Source organism: Podarcis liolepis, assembly GCF_965112155.1.
Source record: "Podarcis liolepis genome assembly, chromosome: 7".
In the NCBI taxonomy this organism is placed as follows: Eukaryota; Metazoa; Chordata; class Lepidosauria; order Squamata; family Lacertidae; genus Podarcis; species Podarcis liolepis.
The window spans coordinates 93,168,726-93,185,111 of NC_139561.1; the positions used below are offsets into that span (position 1 = coordinate 93,168,726).

At 49.4% G+C, this 16,386-nt stretch overlaps 1 protein-coding gene and 1 long non-coding RNA gene across 2 annotated transcripts in view; one reads left to right on the plus strand and one right to left on the minus strand.

The window, feature by feature from the left end:
* The window catches only part of LOC310712949, a 2,318,697-nt gene that overhangs the window by 2,038,376 nt on the left and 263,935 nt on the right, over nt 1-16,386 (plus strand). The gene's annotated exons all lie outside the window — the stretch shown is intronic.
* The window catches only part of LOC310712917 (synaptosomal-associated protein 25-like), a 29,297-nt gene that overhangs the window by 12,719 nt on the left and 192 nt on the right, over nt 1-16,386 (minus strand). The window lies entirely within an intron of this gene.

Sequence of the window (16,386 nt, forward strand, 5' to 3'; positions counted from 1 at the left end):
CCTCATAGAATCATAGAGTTGAAAGAGACCACAAGGGCCATCGAGTCCAACCCCCTGCCAAGCAGGAAACACCATCAGAGCACTCCTGACATATGGTTGTCAAGCCTCTGCTTAAAGACCTCCAAAGAAGGAGACTCCACCACACTCCTGGGCAGCAAATTCCACTGTCAAACAGCTCTTACTGTCAGGAAGTTCTTCCTAATGTTTAGGTGGAATCTTCTTTCTTGTAGTTTGGATCCATTGCCTCGGTCCAGTAGACCTGAAGGAGCATCTCCACCTCCATCGTTCTGCCCAGACACTGAGGTCCAGCTCCGAGGGCCTTCTGGCGGTTCCCTCCCTGCGAGAAGCCAAGTTACAGGGAACCAGGCAGAGGACCTTTTTGGTGGTGGCACCCGCCCTGTGGAACACTCTCCCACCAGATGTCAAAGACAAAAATAACTACCAAACTTTTAGAAGACATCTGAAGGCAGCCCTGTTGAGGGAAGCTTTTAATGTTTAATAGGTTCTTGTATTTTAGTGTTTTGTTGGAAGCCGCCCAGAGTGGCTGGGGAAGCCCAGCCAGATGGGTGGGGTATAATAAATTATTATATTATTATTATTATCCTGGGCTCTGCGATCATTATCTGAACCCCTTCTCCATGGGCCCCCTCCGTAGGAGGTCCAGGGGTGGCAACACAAGAACAGGGCCTTTGCAGTGGTGGCTCCTCCCTGGCACCATGGTGCCTGGCACCATTATTCCATACCTTCAGGTAAAAGCATTTCTTTCCTGTCAGGCCTTTGGTTCTTCATTACCTGCGGCCTCCTTTAGTGAGTGCCCCGTTTTAATCCTGCTTTTGAAAAGATGATAGTCTCTTAGATTCCCCTGTGCTTTGTTTTACGATGGCTTTGATGTGTTTGCTTATTGCTGTAAGCCGCTTGGAGTTACCGTATTCTTTCAGTGTATAAGACGATGCCTTTTGCTTTAAAACTTTAGTCAAAAATTGGAGGTGCTCTTATACACAGGTGGTTAATGTACAGTTTTTTAAGAAAAACGACTACTTACCTTCCTACGGCTAGAAGATCCCCCCCCAAAAAAAGTCTGCAACTTTGGGCGATCTTGGGCATTGGTGGGTTAATTTGGGGTTTGAAAAAATAGGGGGTCGTCTTATACATGAGGGAGTCTTATACATACGGCACTTTTGTTTTTAAAAAGTGGTTAATAAGATTAATTAACAACAACAATAGACAATCCTGTTTCAACACTGTTCATTTGTTGTTGTTGTTGTTGTTTAGTCATTTAGTCGTGTCCGACTCTTTGTGACCCCCTGGACCAGAGCACGCCAGGCACTCCTGTCTTCCACTGCCTCCTGCAGTTTGGTCAAACTCATGTTTGTGGCTTCGAGAACACTGTCCCACCATCTCGTCCTCTGTCGTCCCCTTCTCCTTGTGCCCTCATCTTTCCCAACATCAGGGTCTTTTCCAGGGAGTCTTCTCTTCTCCTGAGGTGGCCAAAGTCTTGGAGCCTCATCTTCAGGATATGTCCTTCCAGTGAGCACTCAGGGCTGATTTCCTTCAGAATGGAGAGGTTTGATTTCTTGCAGTCCATGGGACTCTCAAGAGTCTCCTCCAGCACCAGAATTCAAAAGCATCCATTCTTCGGCGATCAGCCTTCTTTATGGTCCAGCTCTCACTTCCATACATCACTACTGGGAAAACCAGAGCTTTAAACACTGTTCATACCTGTGAACAATTGCTTCATTTCCAGTTTGTCTGTAACTTCCTGCTGAACCCTTTATATACCACAAATGTTCAGGGGGCAGATGGGGGTGGTTTGCCTGATTTTGTTGAGGTTCAGTCTCCAGGTAGCGGCTGAGAGAAACTCCTCCCTGAAATCCTGCAGAGATGCTGCCAGCCAGTGTTGGCAACATTGCGCTGTATTACCAACCTTACTGTCTGCTTGTGAAACATGGACCACTTATAAACTCCATCTCCAACTCCTTGGAAGATTCCACAAACGGTGTCTCCAAAATTTTTTGCATATCACTTGGGAAGACAGGCGAACTAATGCCAGTGTACTGGAAGAAGCAAAGATCACCAGTGTTGGAGCAATGATTCTTCAACACTAACTTCGTTGGACTGGTCATGTTGTGCGGGTGCCTGATGATCGTCTTCCAAAGCAACTAATCTATTCTGAACTTAAGAATGGAAAGCGTAATGCTGGTGGTCAACAAAAGAGGCTTAAAGACTGTCTCAAGGCAAATCTTTAAAAATGAAGTATAAACACAGACAGTTGGGAAACACTGGCCTACGAGCGCTCCAGTTGGAGAACAGCCTTGACCAAAAGTGTCCTGGGCTTTGAAGACGCTCGAACTCAGGACGCAAGGGAGAAACGTGCTAGGAGGAAGCCACGCTTGGCAAATCCACACCGTGATCAACTCCTGCCCGTGAACCAATGTCCCCACTGTGGCAGGACGTGTGGGTCCAGAATTGGCCTCCACAGTCACTTATGGACTCACTTTCAAAACCGTGTTCATGGAAGACAATTCTACTCAGCCACGAGGGATCGCCAAAGAAGGAGAAGAAGACATGGACACATGGTCTGACTCGGTTTAAGGCAGTTTTCTATGTTCTAAGTGGGATGGGTGGGGCTGCCTTTGTGCCTTTGCTTTCTTCACAAAAGCTAATTTCAAAAGACAATGGGTATGTTGGTGTGAGAAGAGCACCAGGCCTAGTAGCCACCAGCCATCAAAGGCAATTCACCTAAACCCTATGGATCACCATTTAGTGTGAGGCTATGCAAAAATCTAGAAGGGGGGGGGTGCTCACTTTGGCAGGTGATGTTGGAGAAGGACTTTCAAAAAGCATTTTTAGCAAGGTTTATCAGCCTGTTCTTTTATTTATTCAATTTAGATTGCTGTCAGAGCTGCTTGAAGATCCTAGCTCACAGAGGATCACGCTAGCCAGCGATCATTAAATAAAAGTCTTTATTGAGTTACAGTTTCCATTTCCAAGCTGCTGCGTGCAACTCTACGTCTAGTAGCTAGATCGGCGAAGCTCCGTCTGAGTCTCCGCCCCGTGTGCACCAACTCAATATCCTCGCCCTGCTCCACCTTTTCCGCCTGACTGTCCTCCTCTGGGTCCCTCTACCCCCCGGGGTCTCTTCCTTCCGGGATTCTTCTGACGCTGACCCCCCGGACCCTCCTGTCTCCTTGCGCCGGGCTTTAGGACCTGGCTCCCTTTCCGGGCTGCTTACTGCGTCACTTTCCTCTGCATTTGAACTTGGCGCGCGCGCCCAACCTTCCACTTTCCGTCTAACCGTTTCTTCGCTCCCCGATGGAGGTGTGGCCACTCCTGACTCGTGCCCTCCCTCCTGTTGTGAGCTGCCAGCGCTTGATCCCTGGCGCCCTTCCTCTTCCCTGCTCTCTGGCGGTGACGCTGGTCCCGATTTCCAACTGCTCCCCTCTGAGTCCCCTCTGGCTCTATCTTCCTGGGGTGTCCCCCTAGTCTCCCCTCTTGCCCTGGCCACTGGTGCTCCTTTCTGTGAATCTTCTGATTCACTGGAAAGACTCGGAGATCTCGGGTCGTCGTCATCACTCATCTTTTCTTCTGCCTCCTCCCCCTCGCTCTCTGTTTCCTCCCTAGCCCTCGCCTCTGCTCCTGAACCCCTGACAATTGCATTTCTAAAAGGATTTCAGGTGGCTCTCTCTTACGCATGGTAATAACTGTAACGAAGTTATCGCCCTTTTAAAAAATAAGGAAGTGGAAGGATTTGAGCCTTAATGCGTGCCTAGGACATCGGTTAATTGAATTAAGTGACTCCGTGTGAAGAACACTGGAAAAAAGCTCACTTCTCCTGACTCCCCAGAAAAGTGCCCTTGAATAGATGTAGGATTACAACATTATTATTTTTCATCCTGTGCAACTGGCAGGGCCATTGCAGCTACAATAATCATAGAGCTGGAAGGGTCCTGGAGTATAATAATAATAATAATAATAATAATAATAATAATAATAATAAAATTTATTTATACCCCACCCTCTCCAGCCAGAGCTCAGGGCAGCCAACACCGGTAAAATTACAGTAAAAACATAATAGGGCAAAAAACCCAATTTAAAATACAGGTTAAAATGCCATTTAAAATGCAGCCTCATTTTAAAAGTAGCCCGTAGATCAAAACCACAAGGGGAGGGAAACATAAGGGTCAGAGTGAGTCCAAACCAAAGGCCAGGCGGAACAGCTCTGTCTTGCAGGCCCTGCAGAAAGATGTCAAGTCCCGCAGGGCCCTGGTCTCTTGGGACAGAGCGTTCCACTAAGTCGGGGCCACTACTGAAAAGGCCCTGGCTCTGGTTGAGATCAATCTAACCACCTTGTGACCTGGGACCTCCAAAATGTTGTCATTTGTGGACCTTAAGGTCCTCCGCGGGGCATACCAGGAGAGGCAGTCCTGTAGTACGTGGGTCCTGGGCTGCTCCTATGCGGGGATCAAACCTGCAGTCTTGACATTATTAGCACCATACTGCAGCCAACTAAGCTTTCCAGGCCAGCCCATCCATGAGGCAAGTGGAGCAACTGACTCAGGCGGCAGAATCCGAATATAGTTCTTTATTTCCCCCCTTGCTTCTGACGTAGATCTTCACTCACCCCTCCTTCCCGGGCAAGGAGTGGGCACCGTTTTGCGATTCGCCTCAGATGCCAAAATGCCTTGGGCATCACACACTTCCTCTCTGCATGGCAGGCGCCGGATCGGTGCCATAGATTGTCCCAACACCTCTCTGAGAGTGGCTTTTACCACAGCCACAGCCAGAGACCATTTGAGTTCTTCCAGAGACAAACTATTTCGTCAAGCAATCCAAAGAGAGTAAGCAAAGCTCGCTGGCCCTGCACCCTGTCTCCTCGAAAGATTCCATCAATGGTGTCTCCAAAAATTTTTGCATATCACTTGGGAAGACAGGCGAACTAATGCCAGTGTACCGGAAGAAGCAAAGATCACCAGTGTGGAAGCAATGATTCTTCAACATCAACTTTGTTGGACTGGTCATGTTGTGCGGATGCCTGATGATCGTCTTCCAAAGCAACTACTCTCTTCCAAACTTAAAAATGGAAAGCGTAATGCTGGTGGTCAACAAAAGAGGTTCAAAGACTCTCTCAAGGCAAACCTTTTAAAATGTAGTATTTTTTCATCCTGTGCAACTGGCAGAGCCTTACGGGGTCCTCGCCACGGGATCACATTCACCCGGTGCTACACCAGCTGCACTGGCTCCCAGTGGAGTATAGGATCAGGTTCAAGGTGCTGGTTTTGACCTTTAAAGCCCTATACAGCCTAGGACCCTCGTACCTATGGGACCGCCTCTCCTGGTATGTCCCACGGAGGACCTTACGGTCTTCAAAAACATCTTGGAGGTCCCGGGCCACAGGGAGGTTAGGCTGGCCTCGACCAGAGCCAGGGCCTTTTCAGTACTGGCCCCGACTTGGGGGAACGCTCTGTCCCAAGAGACTAGGGCCCTGCGGGACTTGACATCTTTCCGCAGGGCCTGCAAGACAGAGCTGTTCTGCCTGGGCTTTGGCCAAGGCACAGTCTGACCCCATCCTTCTGTAACCCTCATAGAACTCTAGCCCAATGATTGCCACTAATTTGATTCTGAATTTATTTTAGAATGAATTGATTTTAGAATGCTGTGTTACTTTTATTGTGGTTAGCCGCTCTGAGCCCGGCTTCGGCTGGGGAGGGCGGGATATAAATTTAAAAATATTATTAGTAGCAGTAGTAGTATAAAGGTAAAAGGTAAAGGGACCCCTGACCATTAGGTCCAGTCATGACCGACTCTGGGGTTGCGGCGCTCATCTTGCTTTATTGGCCGAGAGAGCCTGCGTACAGCTTCCAGGTCATGTGGCCAGCATGACTAAGCCGCTTCTGGCGAACCAGAGCAGCGCACGGAAACGCCGTTTACCTTCCCGCCAGAGCGGTGCCTATTTATCTACTTGCACTTTGTGGTGCTTTCAAACTGCTAGGTTGGCAGGAGCAGGGACAGAGCAACAGGAGCTCACCCTGTCGTGGGATTCGAACCACTGACCTTCTGATTGGCAAGTCCTAGGCTCAGTGGTTTAACCCACAGCGCCACCCACGTCCCTTATTATTAGTATAAATATAAACACCAACAATTGGGAAACACTGGCCTGCGAGCGCTCCAGTTGAAGAACAGTCTTTACCAAAGTTGTCATGGGCTTTGAAGACACTCGAACTCAGGACGCAAGGGAGAATCGTGCTAAGAGGAAGGCACGCTTGGCAAATCCACACCGGGATCAACTCCTGCCCAGAAACCAATGTCCCCACTGTGGAAGGACGTGTGGATCCAGAATTGGCCTCCACAGTCACTTACGGACTCACTGTTACAACCGTGTTCATGGAAGACAATCTTACTCGGCTACAAGGGATCGCCAGAGAAGGAGAAAGAATCCTGACCTCACAATGGCCAACCAAATGCCAGTGGGAAACAGGATCTGAGCGCAAGAGCAACTCTCCCCTCCCGCCGTTTCCAGGGACTGGGACTCAAAAGCCCTGCAGCCTCCGACCGCAGAGGCCGAGCCGAGCCATGGAGTCTTGAAAGCAGCCACTGACAGCTCTTTCCCCCATGGATTTGGCTGACCCTCCTTTAAAATCGTCCAAGTCAGTGGCCATCGCTGCCTCCTGTGGCAGGGAGTTCCGTAGTTCAACTCTGTGCTGTGTGAAGAAGGACTTGCTTTTGCCTGCCCTGAATCTTCCCACGCTCAGCTTCACTGGGTATCCACAAATTCTAGTGTTAAGAGAGAGGGAGAATCACTTTTCCCTCTCTACTTTCTCAGTGTCATGAATCACTTCTGTCTCAGTTGCTCTGTCCCGATTTGCTTGCCCAAAAACCTCACATGGAGGCCAGGCTACACCCTGGACTGGCTGTTTGTAAAAAAAAAACCACAGCATTTTGAATGCATTATAAACATGCAACACCAGGAGGCGCTGTAGAGCACAAAACTTTTCCATGCAATTTTACATTGCACTTCTTTTCTCTGGTTATAACGATTTAATTGATGACTTCTTTATAGCATTTTCCCTCCATGTGTAGATCCACCCCGTCTTTACATAGCATTCTTCCTGATTTGCCTGCATGGAGGATAGATGACAAGGATTACTCATCCCAATTTCTTTGCTTCGTACACCTTTGCATTTGTCGCTTGTTTGCCCCACGCTTTTCAATGCGTCTCCCCATCACTTTCCTAAGTGCAAACTGTCCACCCCTTTTTAAAAAACTAAAACTGTGCACACTTGAATTTCCCAGATATGCACTGACTCAAACCCCACCTGCAAAATGCCGGCCTTTGAAACAACATAGACTCTCAGAACTGCAGCACCTCAGCCGTGGCTCAGTTTCCCCTTCGTCAAGGACCTGCCTGCTGGTTAATGCCTCACGGCTGACTGAAAGCACGGCATCAGATTTGGCCAAAGCTATCCGGCATGACTCATCGGAGCTGTTCAGCTTTTCTTCGGTCCCTCTTACACTGGGGGAGGGAGGAGGAGAGCAGGTCAGTTGTGGGGGATGGAGAGCAAGAAGAATCTCAAACCCATTAGAGCCCGGAGCCTTCACAACCCATTAGGCGGGGAGGCCAAATGCCTGACAGTTTACAAGCCTTCTCCTCTGGCCCATCTCTCTCGTCGATATAACCTTTCAGATCTTCTGGCATCAGAAAGTGGGAATAATGTTATTACTATAGATGCCCCTCCATCTCAGAGTCCCCTGGGCTGCTGCAATTATGGAACAGGATGCCGGTCTCGCAACCAGCCCTGCTCCTCTGCCGTCCAGCGTGACGTATGGACAGAGCCCTCTGTTTTTGGCTGCACACATCTTAAACTGTAAACCCATCCCTGGCTTAGCAGTACAGGAAACTCACTGGCACTGTGATAGGAATTTTGAGGTCTTAGATATATGGTAATGTTCGTAAGCATACCAACCAAGCACGTACATAGATCAGCACAGGAAGACCGACCTGGAACCATTTTGATTCCTAAACTGAGCAAATGTTTTCTCTGCAAGGTCAAAGTGGGAAACTTCCCCGTTGTCTCTTTCCTCACAAATCCTGTCTTAAGGGCACATTTAAGATATGAATAGGGTGTGAGCCTGTGACCTGGCCCAGGAACTAATTATTTATCATTACAAAAGACTGGCCAGGCTCCCCAGGTAATCCAATCGAGTAAGCATTAAACAGGTAACCTGGCAGACAGGAGGTAAACAAAGCACTCAGATTTCTGCTGTAGACCGCCCTTTCCGTGATGTAGGTGTGATGTATCTGGGGGGCGGTCTTAGGTTACACCCCTTCTGTGATGTATGTATGATGTTTCTGGGGGTGGTCTTGATCTACCGGGTGGCAATTTCATAAGTCTTTATAAGGCCTTGCGCGCCATTTTTCTGGGTTCCTCCTCTCTCCTGCAGGTGAGGGGAGCACCCTGTTGCAACAGATCAATAAAGATCAAGCTTACTAGCTGCCTTGCTTTTCAATATTCTCTGGTTGGCCTCTGTTATTTTCTCTGACCAATAGGGAACCTATGTAAGGACTCTACATGGGCTCTTGGATACCCTATAAGGGAAAAGGGCAATTTTTGTTTACAACAGTACCAAGCCCCTGAAGGACCAGGTGCGCAGCCTGGGAGTCATTCTGGACTCACAGCTGTCCATGGAGGCACAGGTCCATTCTGTGTCCAGGGCAGCTGTCTCCCAGCTCCATCTGGTACACAGGATGAGACCCTCCCTGCCCACAGACTGTCTTGCCAGAGTGGTGCATGCTCTGGTTATCTCCCGCTTGAACTACTGCAATGCGCTCTACGTGGGGCTGCCTTTGAAGGTGACCTGGAAACTACAACTAATCCAGAATGCAGCAGCCAGACTGGTGACTGGGAGTGGCCGCCAAGACCATATAACACCAGTCCTGAAAGACCTACACTGGCTCCCAGTACGTTTGCGAGCACAATTCAAAGTGTTGGTGCTGACCTTTAAAGCTCTAAACGACCTCAAAGTCCCAGTATACCCGAAGGAGCGTCTCCACCCCCATCGTTCTGCCCAGACACTGAGGTCCAGCTCCGAGGGCCTTCTGGAGGTTCCCTCATTGCGAGATGCCAAGTTACAGGGAACCAGGCAGAGGGCCTTCTCGGTAGTGGCACCCACCCTGTGGAACGCCCTCCCACCAGATGTCATAGAGAACAACAACTACCAGACTTTTAGAAGACATCTAAAGGCAGCCTGTTTAGGGAAGCTTTTAATGTTTAATAGGTTATTGTATTTTAGTGTTTTGTTGGAAGCCGCCCAGAGTAGCTGGGGAAACCCAGCCAGATGGGCGGGGTATAAATAAATTATTATTATTATTATTATTATTATTATTATTATTAGTCAGATCATTGGGTCCACCCAGCTCAGTACTGTCTGCACTGGCCGCCAGCAGGGTTTGGGACGAGGCTCCTCTCCCAGAGACGCTGTCGAGGATTGCACTTGGACCTTCTACATGCTCTCTCGCTGACCCACAGCCTTTCCGCGACTTGTTTTCTCTGCTTCTGCTACATGACCTGGTCTGGCCCTGCTGCTAAGTGGTTTCTTTTGTGGTCCAGCCAATCTCCCTCTGGAACAGGGATGGGCAGCTGCACGCAGGCAAAGTGCCCGTCAAACGTCCCTAAGGACACGGGTTCGAGACCCGCTGCCAACTAGAGCGTCAGCGCATCGGTGCAAACGCAAATTTCCTTTCTACGTGGTACCTAAGCACCTCAATCCTGCGCGGTTCAGGCGTCCAGGCAGGCCCCTTTCCTTAACGAGCAGAGCAGTCTTGTAACTGCCAGTGACAAAGGGCTCCCTTTTATCCAGCGCTAATTGGCGGAAGACTTTGCAAGCAGCCACTTAATGCATCCGTTCCCTAATGGCTCCTAGCTGAAATTAAAAGGCAAGTGAAGAGATCCAAGGAAGATTTATCCAGGCAATTACAAGCTTTGTTGTTCGCGGAGGGCAAGGCTATGCATGGCCGCTAACCAAATGGCCGTGCAGTGCCTCTGTTGCTGGAAACGGCAGGAGGGGGAGAGTGCCGCTCTTGCGTTCGAATCCTGCTTGCCACTTTCCCGCCGGGGCATCTGACTGGCCGCTGTGAGAACAGGGTGTTGGACTAGACAGGCCACTAACCTGTTCCAGCAGCCAGAGTCTTCTTATGTTCTAACTGAACCTCCAGCTCCAAAGGCAGTCTATCTAGGTTCCTAGGCTCATAGGGCTATTTGGTCACGGTAAGAACAGGCTTTTAATAATAATAATAATAATTTATACCCTGTCCTCCCTGGCCAGAGCCGGGCTCAGGGCGGCTAACACCAGTAAAATTACAGTAAAAACATAATGGGGGGGAACCAATTTAAAATACAGGTTAAGATGCAATTTAAAATGCAGCCTCATTTTAAAAGTAGCCCATAGATCAAAACCATAAGGGGAGGGAAACGTAAGGGTCAGACTGAGTCCAAACCAAAGGCCAGGCGGAACAGCTCCCTCTTGCAGGCCCTGCGGAAAAGTGTCAAATCCCTAGTCTCTTGTGTCAGAGCGTTCCACCACGTTGGGGCCAGTGGTGAAAAGGCCCTGGCCCTGGTTGAGACCAATCTAACCACCTTGTGACCTGGGACCTCCAAAATGTTGTCATTTGTGGACCTTAAGGTCCTCCGCGGGGCATACCAGGAGAGGCGATCCCGTAGGTACGTGGGTCCTAAACTAGATGGGTTGCTGGCTGATCCAGGAGGGGTCTTGGGCAGCTCAGAAGGAGGGCTAGAACGTGGTGCTGATAATGCCAAGGTTGCAGGTTCAAACCTGTATGGTCCAGCTGCATTGCAGGGGGTTGGACTAGATGACCCTCAGGGTCCCAACTCTATGATACCATCATTCTTTCCCCATTGGCCTACATAGATCATCCTGCCAAGCTACAAGGGGAATTGTCCTGCTTCCCCCAAATTTCTAAACCAGGACCATAGCTCAGCGCAGGAGCAGCTGATTTGCACACAGAAGGTCACAAGGTTTTTCCTAGCATCTCGAAGAGAACCATGCCTAAAATCCTGGAGAGCTGCTGCCAGTCAGTGTAGGCAACCCTGCGCTAGATGGACTCAGCATAAATAGGGCAGCTTCCTTTCTAAGCACGGCGAGGGTCTGCTCACAGCTTTGCAAGCTTCCAGTCGGCTGAGCGGCTTCTACGTTTGCCTTCCATTGCAGCCACAGCCAGGAAAAAAATAGCAATAACAGACCCCAAGAGGTGACTGGGGACGTGGGTGGCGCTGTGGGTTAAACCACAGAGCCTGGGACTTGCTGATCAGAAGGTCGGCTGTTCAAATCCCTGTGACGGGGTGAGCTCCCGTTGCTTGGTTCCTGCTCCTGCCCACCTAGCAGTTCAAAAGCACATCAAAGTGCAAGTAGATAAATAGGTACCGCTCCAGCGGGAAGGTAAACGGTGTTTCCGTGCGCTGCTCTGGTTCACCAGAAGTGGCTTAGTCATGCTGGCCACATGACCCGGAAGCTGTACACCGGCTCCTTTCGCCAGTAAAGCGAGATGAGCGCCACAACCCCAGAGTCGGCCACGACTGGACCTAATGGTCAGGGGTTCCCCTTTACCCTTTACCTAAGAGGTGACTGAGACAAGGAAGGTGAGCCTGCAAGGTTTACACCATGATTTCTAAAGGCTGAGGTCCCTCTAAAACATTTAGGAGTGCCAGTGAATCAGTACGTGGGGAGCCCAGAGATTGCCCCCCTCTCCAATCCCTTGCAATATGTCACAGCAAAGGGGATTCCTGGGTAGAATTTGTGGACCGCAATCTACCACATGCTTAAAAGAGCAAAATATATTCGGCTAATTACTGCCATCCCAGAAAGGAATTCCTTCCAATATACCTGAAGGAGCGTCTCCACCCCCATCGTTCAGCCTGGACACTGAGGTCCAGCTCCGAGGGCCTTCTGGCGGTTCCCTCATTGCTAGAAGTGAGGTTACAGGGAAGCAGGCAGAGGGCCTTCTCAGTGGTGCCGCCCGCCCTGTGGAACACCCTCCCACCAGATGTCAAGGAAATAAACAACTACCAGACTTTTAGAAGACATCTGACTGCAGCCCTGTTTAGGGAAGCTTTTAATATCTGAAGGACTATTGTATTTTAATACTTTGTTGGAAGCCACCCAGAGTAGCTGGGGAAACCCAGCCAGATAGGCGGGTATAAATAATAAATTATTACTATTATTATTATTATTAATCCTAACAATGGCAATTGAATCTCATTCATTACGATGCTGATAGCTCACGTTTCCTCTACAAGCTCAGCGGGGCACCGTGATTCTCGCTCTTCCCATTTCTAGCCTCACAACAGTCCTGCGAGGTAGTTTAGGCTGAGAGGCTCCGAGTCGCCCAAGATCGCCCAGTGAGCTACATAGCTGAGTGGAGATTTGAACCCTGGTCTCCTAGTCCAACACTCTAACCATTAAAGGTAAAAAAAAGGTAAAGGACCCCTGGATGGTTAAGTCCAGTCAAAGGGGACAATGGGGTTGTGGCGCTCATCTTGCTTTCAGGCCGAGGGAGCCGACGTTTGTCCGCAGACAGCTTTCCGGGTCATGTGTCCAGCATGACTAAACCGCTTCTGGCGCAATGAAATAGTGATGGAAACCAGAGCGCATGGAAACACCATTCACCTTCCCTCTGGAGCGGTACCCATTTATCTACTTGCACTGGTATGCTTTCAAACTTCTAGGTTGGCAGGAGCAGGGACTGAGCAACGGGAGCTCACTCCATCGCGGAGATTCAAACCACCGACCTTCTGATCGGCAAGCCCAAGAGGCTCAGTGGTTTAGACCACAGCGCCACATTACCCCACACTAGTCAGATCATGGTCACATACAGAATCAACTCCCCGATTCTTTAAAAACCAAGGAGAAGGGGGGCACTCAGCCCTCCACACGCACCTGTTTTGCAGAGCTTCGACACCAGCCTCCAACTCTATTGCTGCCTCTCAAATGAAAAACACAGATTTGCCACCTTTACATTTTTCACACAGCCAACGAACCCTTCCAAAAAAAGACCAGGCTAGCCACCCTCCCACTTGCTATCGAGCTTCACAATCTCAGCGCTGCAAAACAGCTTTGTGCCGGTCTCAATTCCTTCGTGAGTTTTCTGAAATGTTTCTTGCGGCAGTGACGGTAAACACAATGCCCTTGCAAGAGGTAATGTGCTCAAGAAACACTGGTGCTCCGAGAGCTCCCTCCATCTGTCTCCAGATGCACTTTGCAAGAGGTCAGCTGCAAGCCGTGTAAAATCAGAGCTTGTAAACAGAACCAAGCAGCAGAAAAGGGTTTACAGGTCTGCATTTCAAAATCTCTGGGTATTCTGGGAATCTTTAGGTGGAAGGGAAAACATATGGGGACTTCTGTGGATGGTGACAGCAGCCACGAAATTAAAAGATGCCTGCTTCTTGGGAGAAAAGCAATGACAAACCTAGACAGCATCTTAAAAAGTAGAGACATCACCTTGCCAACAAAGTTCAAGCTCTGGTTTTCCCAGTACTGATGTATGGAAGTGAGAGCTGGACCATAAAGAAGGCTGATCGCTGAAGAATTGATGCTTCTGAATTCTGGTGCTGGAGGAGACTCTTGAGAGTCTTCTGAATTCTGGTGCTGGAGGAGACTCTTGAGAGTCCCATGGACTGCAAGAAGATCAAACGTATCCATTCTGAAGGAAATCAGCCCTGAGTGCTCACTGGAAGGGCAGATCCTGAAGCTGAGGCTCCAAGACTTTGGCCACCTCAGGAGAAGAGAAGACTCCCTGGGAAAGACCCTGATGTTGGGAAAGATGGAGGGCACAAGGAGAAGGGGACGACAGAGGACGAGATGGTGGGACAGTGTTCTCGAAGCGACCAGCATGAGTTTGACCAAACTGCGGGAGTCAGTGGAAGACAGGAGTGCCTGGCATGCTGTGGTCCATGGGGTCATGAAGAGGTGGACATGACTAAACAACTAAACAACAACAGACTGTCACTATTTTCCAAGTGGGATTCAGTCAAATACCAGCAAATTCAAGTTGCACAATTAAGGCGGAACTGATGCTCTTTGAACAAGCTCATTTACAAAACAAAACAAAACAAAACAAAACTCAAACATTTTGCAGGAAGGAAAGTGATGGTGAAAATGCTCTGGAAAGCATGGAATGGCAATACTTCAACAGAGACATGGTGCCCAGACCAAGGGAAGTAATAGTCTTGCTCTATTCTGTCCTGGTCAGACCACACCTGGAGTCCTGTGTCCTGCTCTGGGCCCCACAATTTAGGAAGGATATCAACAAGCTGGGAGGTGGGCAGAGGAGGGTGAGGAAGATGATCAAGCCTGATGAGGAACAGTTGAGGGAGTTGCATATCCAGCCTGGAGGTGACATGACAGCTATCTTCAAACACCTGAAGATCTGACACATGGGAGATGGAGCAATCTTCTTTTCTGCTGCTCCAGATGGGAGGAGATTCCGAGTAAACATTAGGAAGGACTTTTTGACAGTAAGAGCTGTTCAGCCGTGGAACAGACTCTCTCTTGGAGGTTGTAGAGCACAAGTTGGCCAGGGATTCCTTAGCGGTCATTCCTGCACATCAGGGGGTTGGACATAGAGGAGGGAGAAAGGTTGTTTTCTGCTGCTCCAGAGAAGCGGACACGGAGCAATGGATTCAAACTACAAGAAAGAAGATTCCACCTAAACATTAGGAAGAACTTCCTGACAGTAAGAGCTGTTTGACAGTAGAATTTGCTGCCAAGGAGTGTGGTGGAGTCTCCGTCTTTAAGCAGAGGCTTGACAACCATATGTCAGGAGTGCTCTGATGGTGTTTCCTGCTTGGCAGGGGGTTGGACTCGATGGCCCTTGTGGTCACTTCCAACTCTAGGATTCTATGATTCTATGATTCTAGATGATCCTTGGTGCCCCTTCCAACGCTACACTTCTATCGTTCTAGCGGATTGACACCATGTTGTGTAACCTACTTGCAAACAAATCAAAACAAATGCTTGATAAGCAGATGGTGCCCCTTAACCTCCCTGTAAATTTGGAGTAAGAAAATCGAGATGAACGCTCCACAGTTTGTCTGGGAGTGACCTGCCTCTCCTGCGACTAGATGAGAGAGGGGAAAGATGGAAACTTATAGCTCAGAACCAGCCCACAGTTGCTGCGCCTTTATATACTGGTGTGATATATTATTAGGATGCAGCAGTACATATCCCTCCCTCAGGCGACACTCTGGAGCAAGGGAAAGGGTGAGTCTGTACACTTCAAGCGGTTGGAGCTTGCAAGAGAACCCAGCAGTCCTAACTTGGGTTGCAGAGAGAGAGACAGTGTGGTGCATTGGTTAGAGCAGGCATAGGCAAACTCGGCCCTCCAGATGTTTTGGGACTACAACTCCCATGATCCCTAGCTAACAGGACCAGTGGTCAGGGATGATGGGAACTGTAGCCCAAAACATCTGGAGGGCCGAGTTTTCCTATGCCTGGGTTAGAGTACCAGAGGCTTGGGTTCAAATCTCAGGCACAAGGCTCACTGGGAGACCTTAGGCCATCTCTTGGCCTAGCCTAACTCACAGGGTTGTTGTGAAGATTAAATGGGGAGGGGGAGAAAACCACGTACGCACCTCGGGCTTCCTCCGAAAAACAAATAGACGAACATTTAGAAACAGCAGATTAACTCAGGCGACTCCACGATTCCCCTTTCCTGCGGTCATTTCAAAACCATCCACACCACTCCCTGCATTTCAGGGGGTTGGACTAGATGACCCTTGGTGGTCCCTTTCAACTCTGTGATTCTGCTCCATTCTAATTTCAGCCTCAGCTTGGACCCTCGGAAGCACCTGTTCCCCGATCACTCGTATCCAGAATTAATCCCAGGGAAACCTCTGGAGACTTGCTCCAGATCCCCGCATCTGACACAAACACACCCCTCCTCCTCGCAACCCGCCATCCATTCAGCCCCCGAATCTCCCTCTAGACTCCCCCTCTATTCAGTTTCAGATCCCAGGCGCCCCTCTCCCCTCCCCAAGGCGCACGACGCACAATCCGCCTCTTTTATAACGGGGGAGAACCATCAAGAACTTTGCCCGTTCGCTCGCAGTTCCCGACAGAAGAAAATAAACAACAGGTTGGTGGTTCGGAGGAGGAGATTTTTGGCAACTCCCTGACGCATCGCAGAAACGGCTTCGGGATGCAGGCAGCAAAACGAAACGAAATAAAAGACTGAAGTTTGTTAAAGGCAGGAACGAAAATGGCCAAAAGGCCAGCGCTGTTGCAAGACCACAATTCCTAAGGAATGATGCGCCGCCTTTGAAGTTTACCTGCTCATTTTCGCTCTCGAATCAAACAGTAATTTTTTCAAAAAATCTT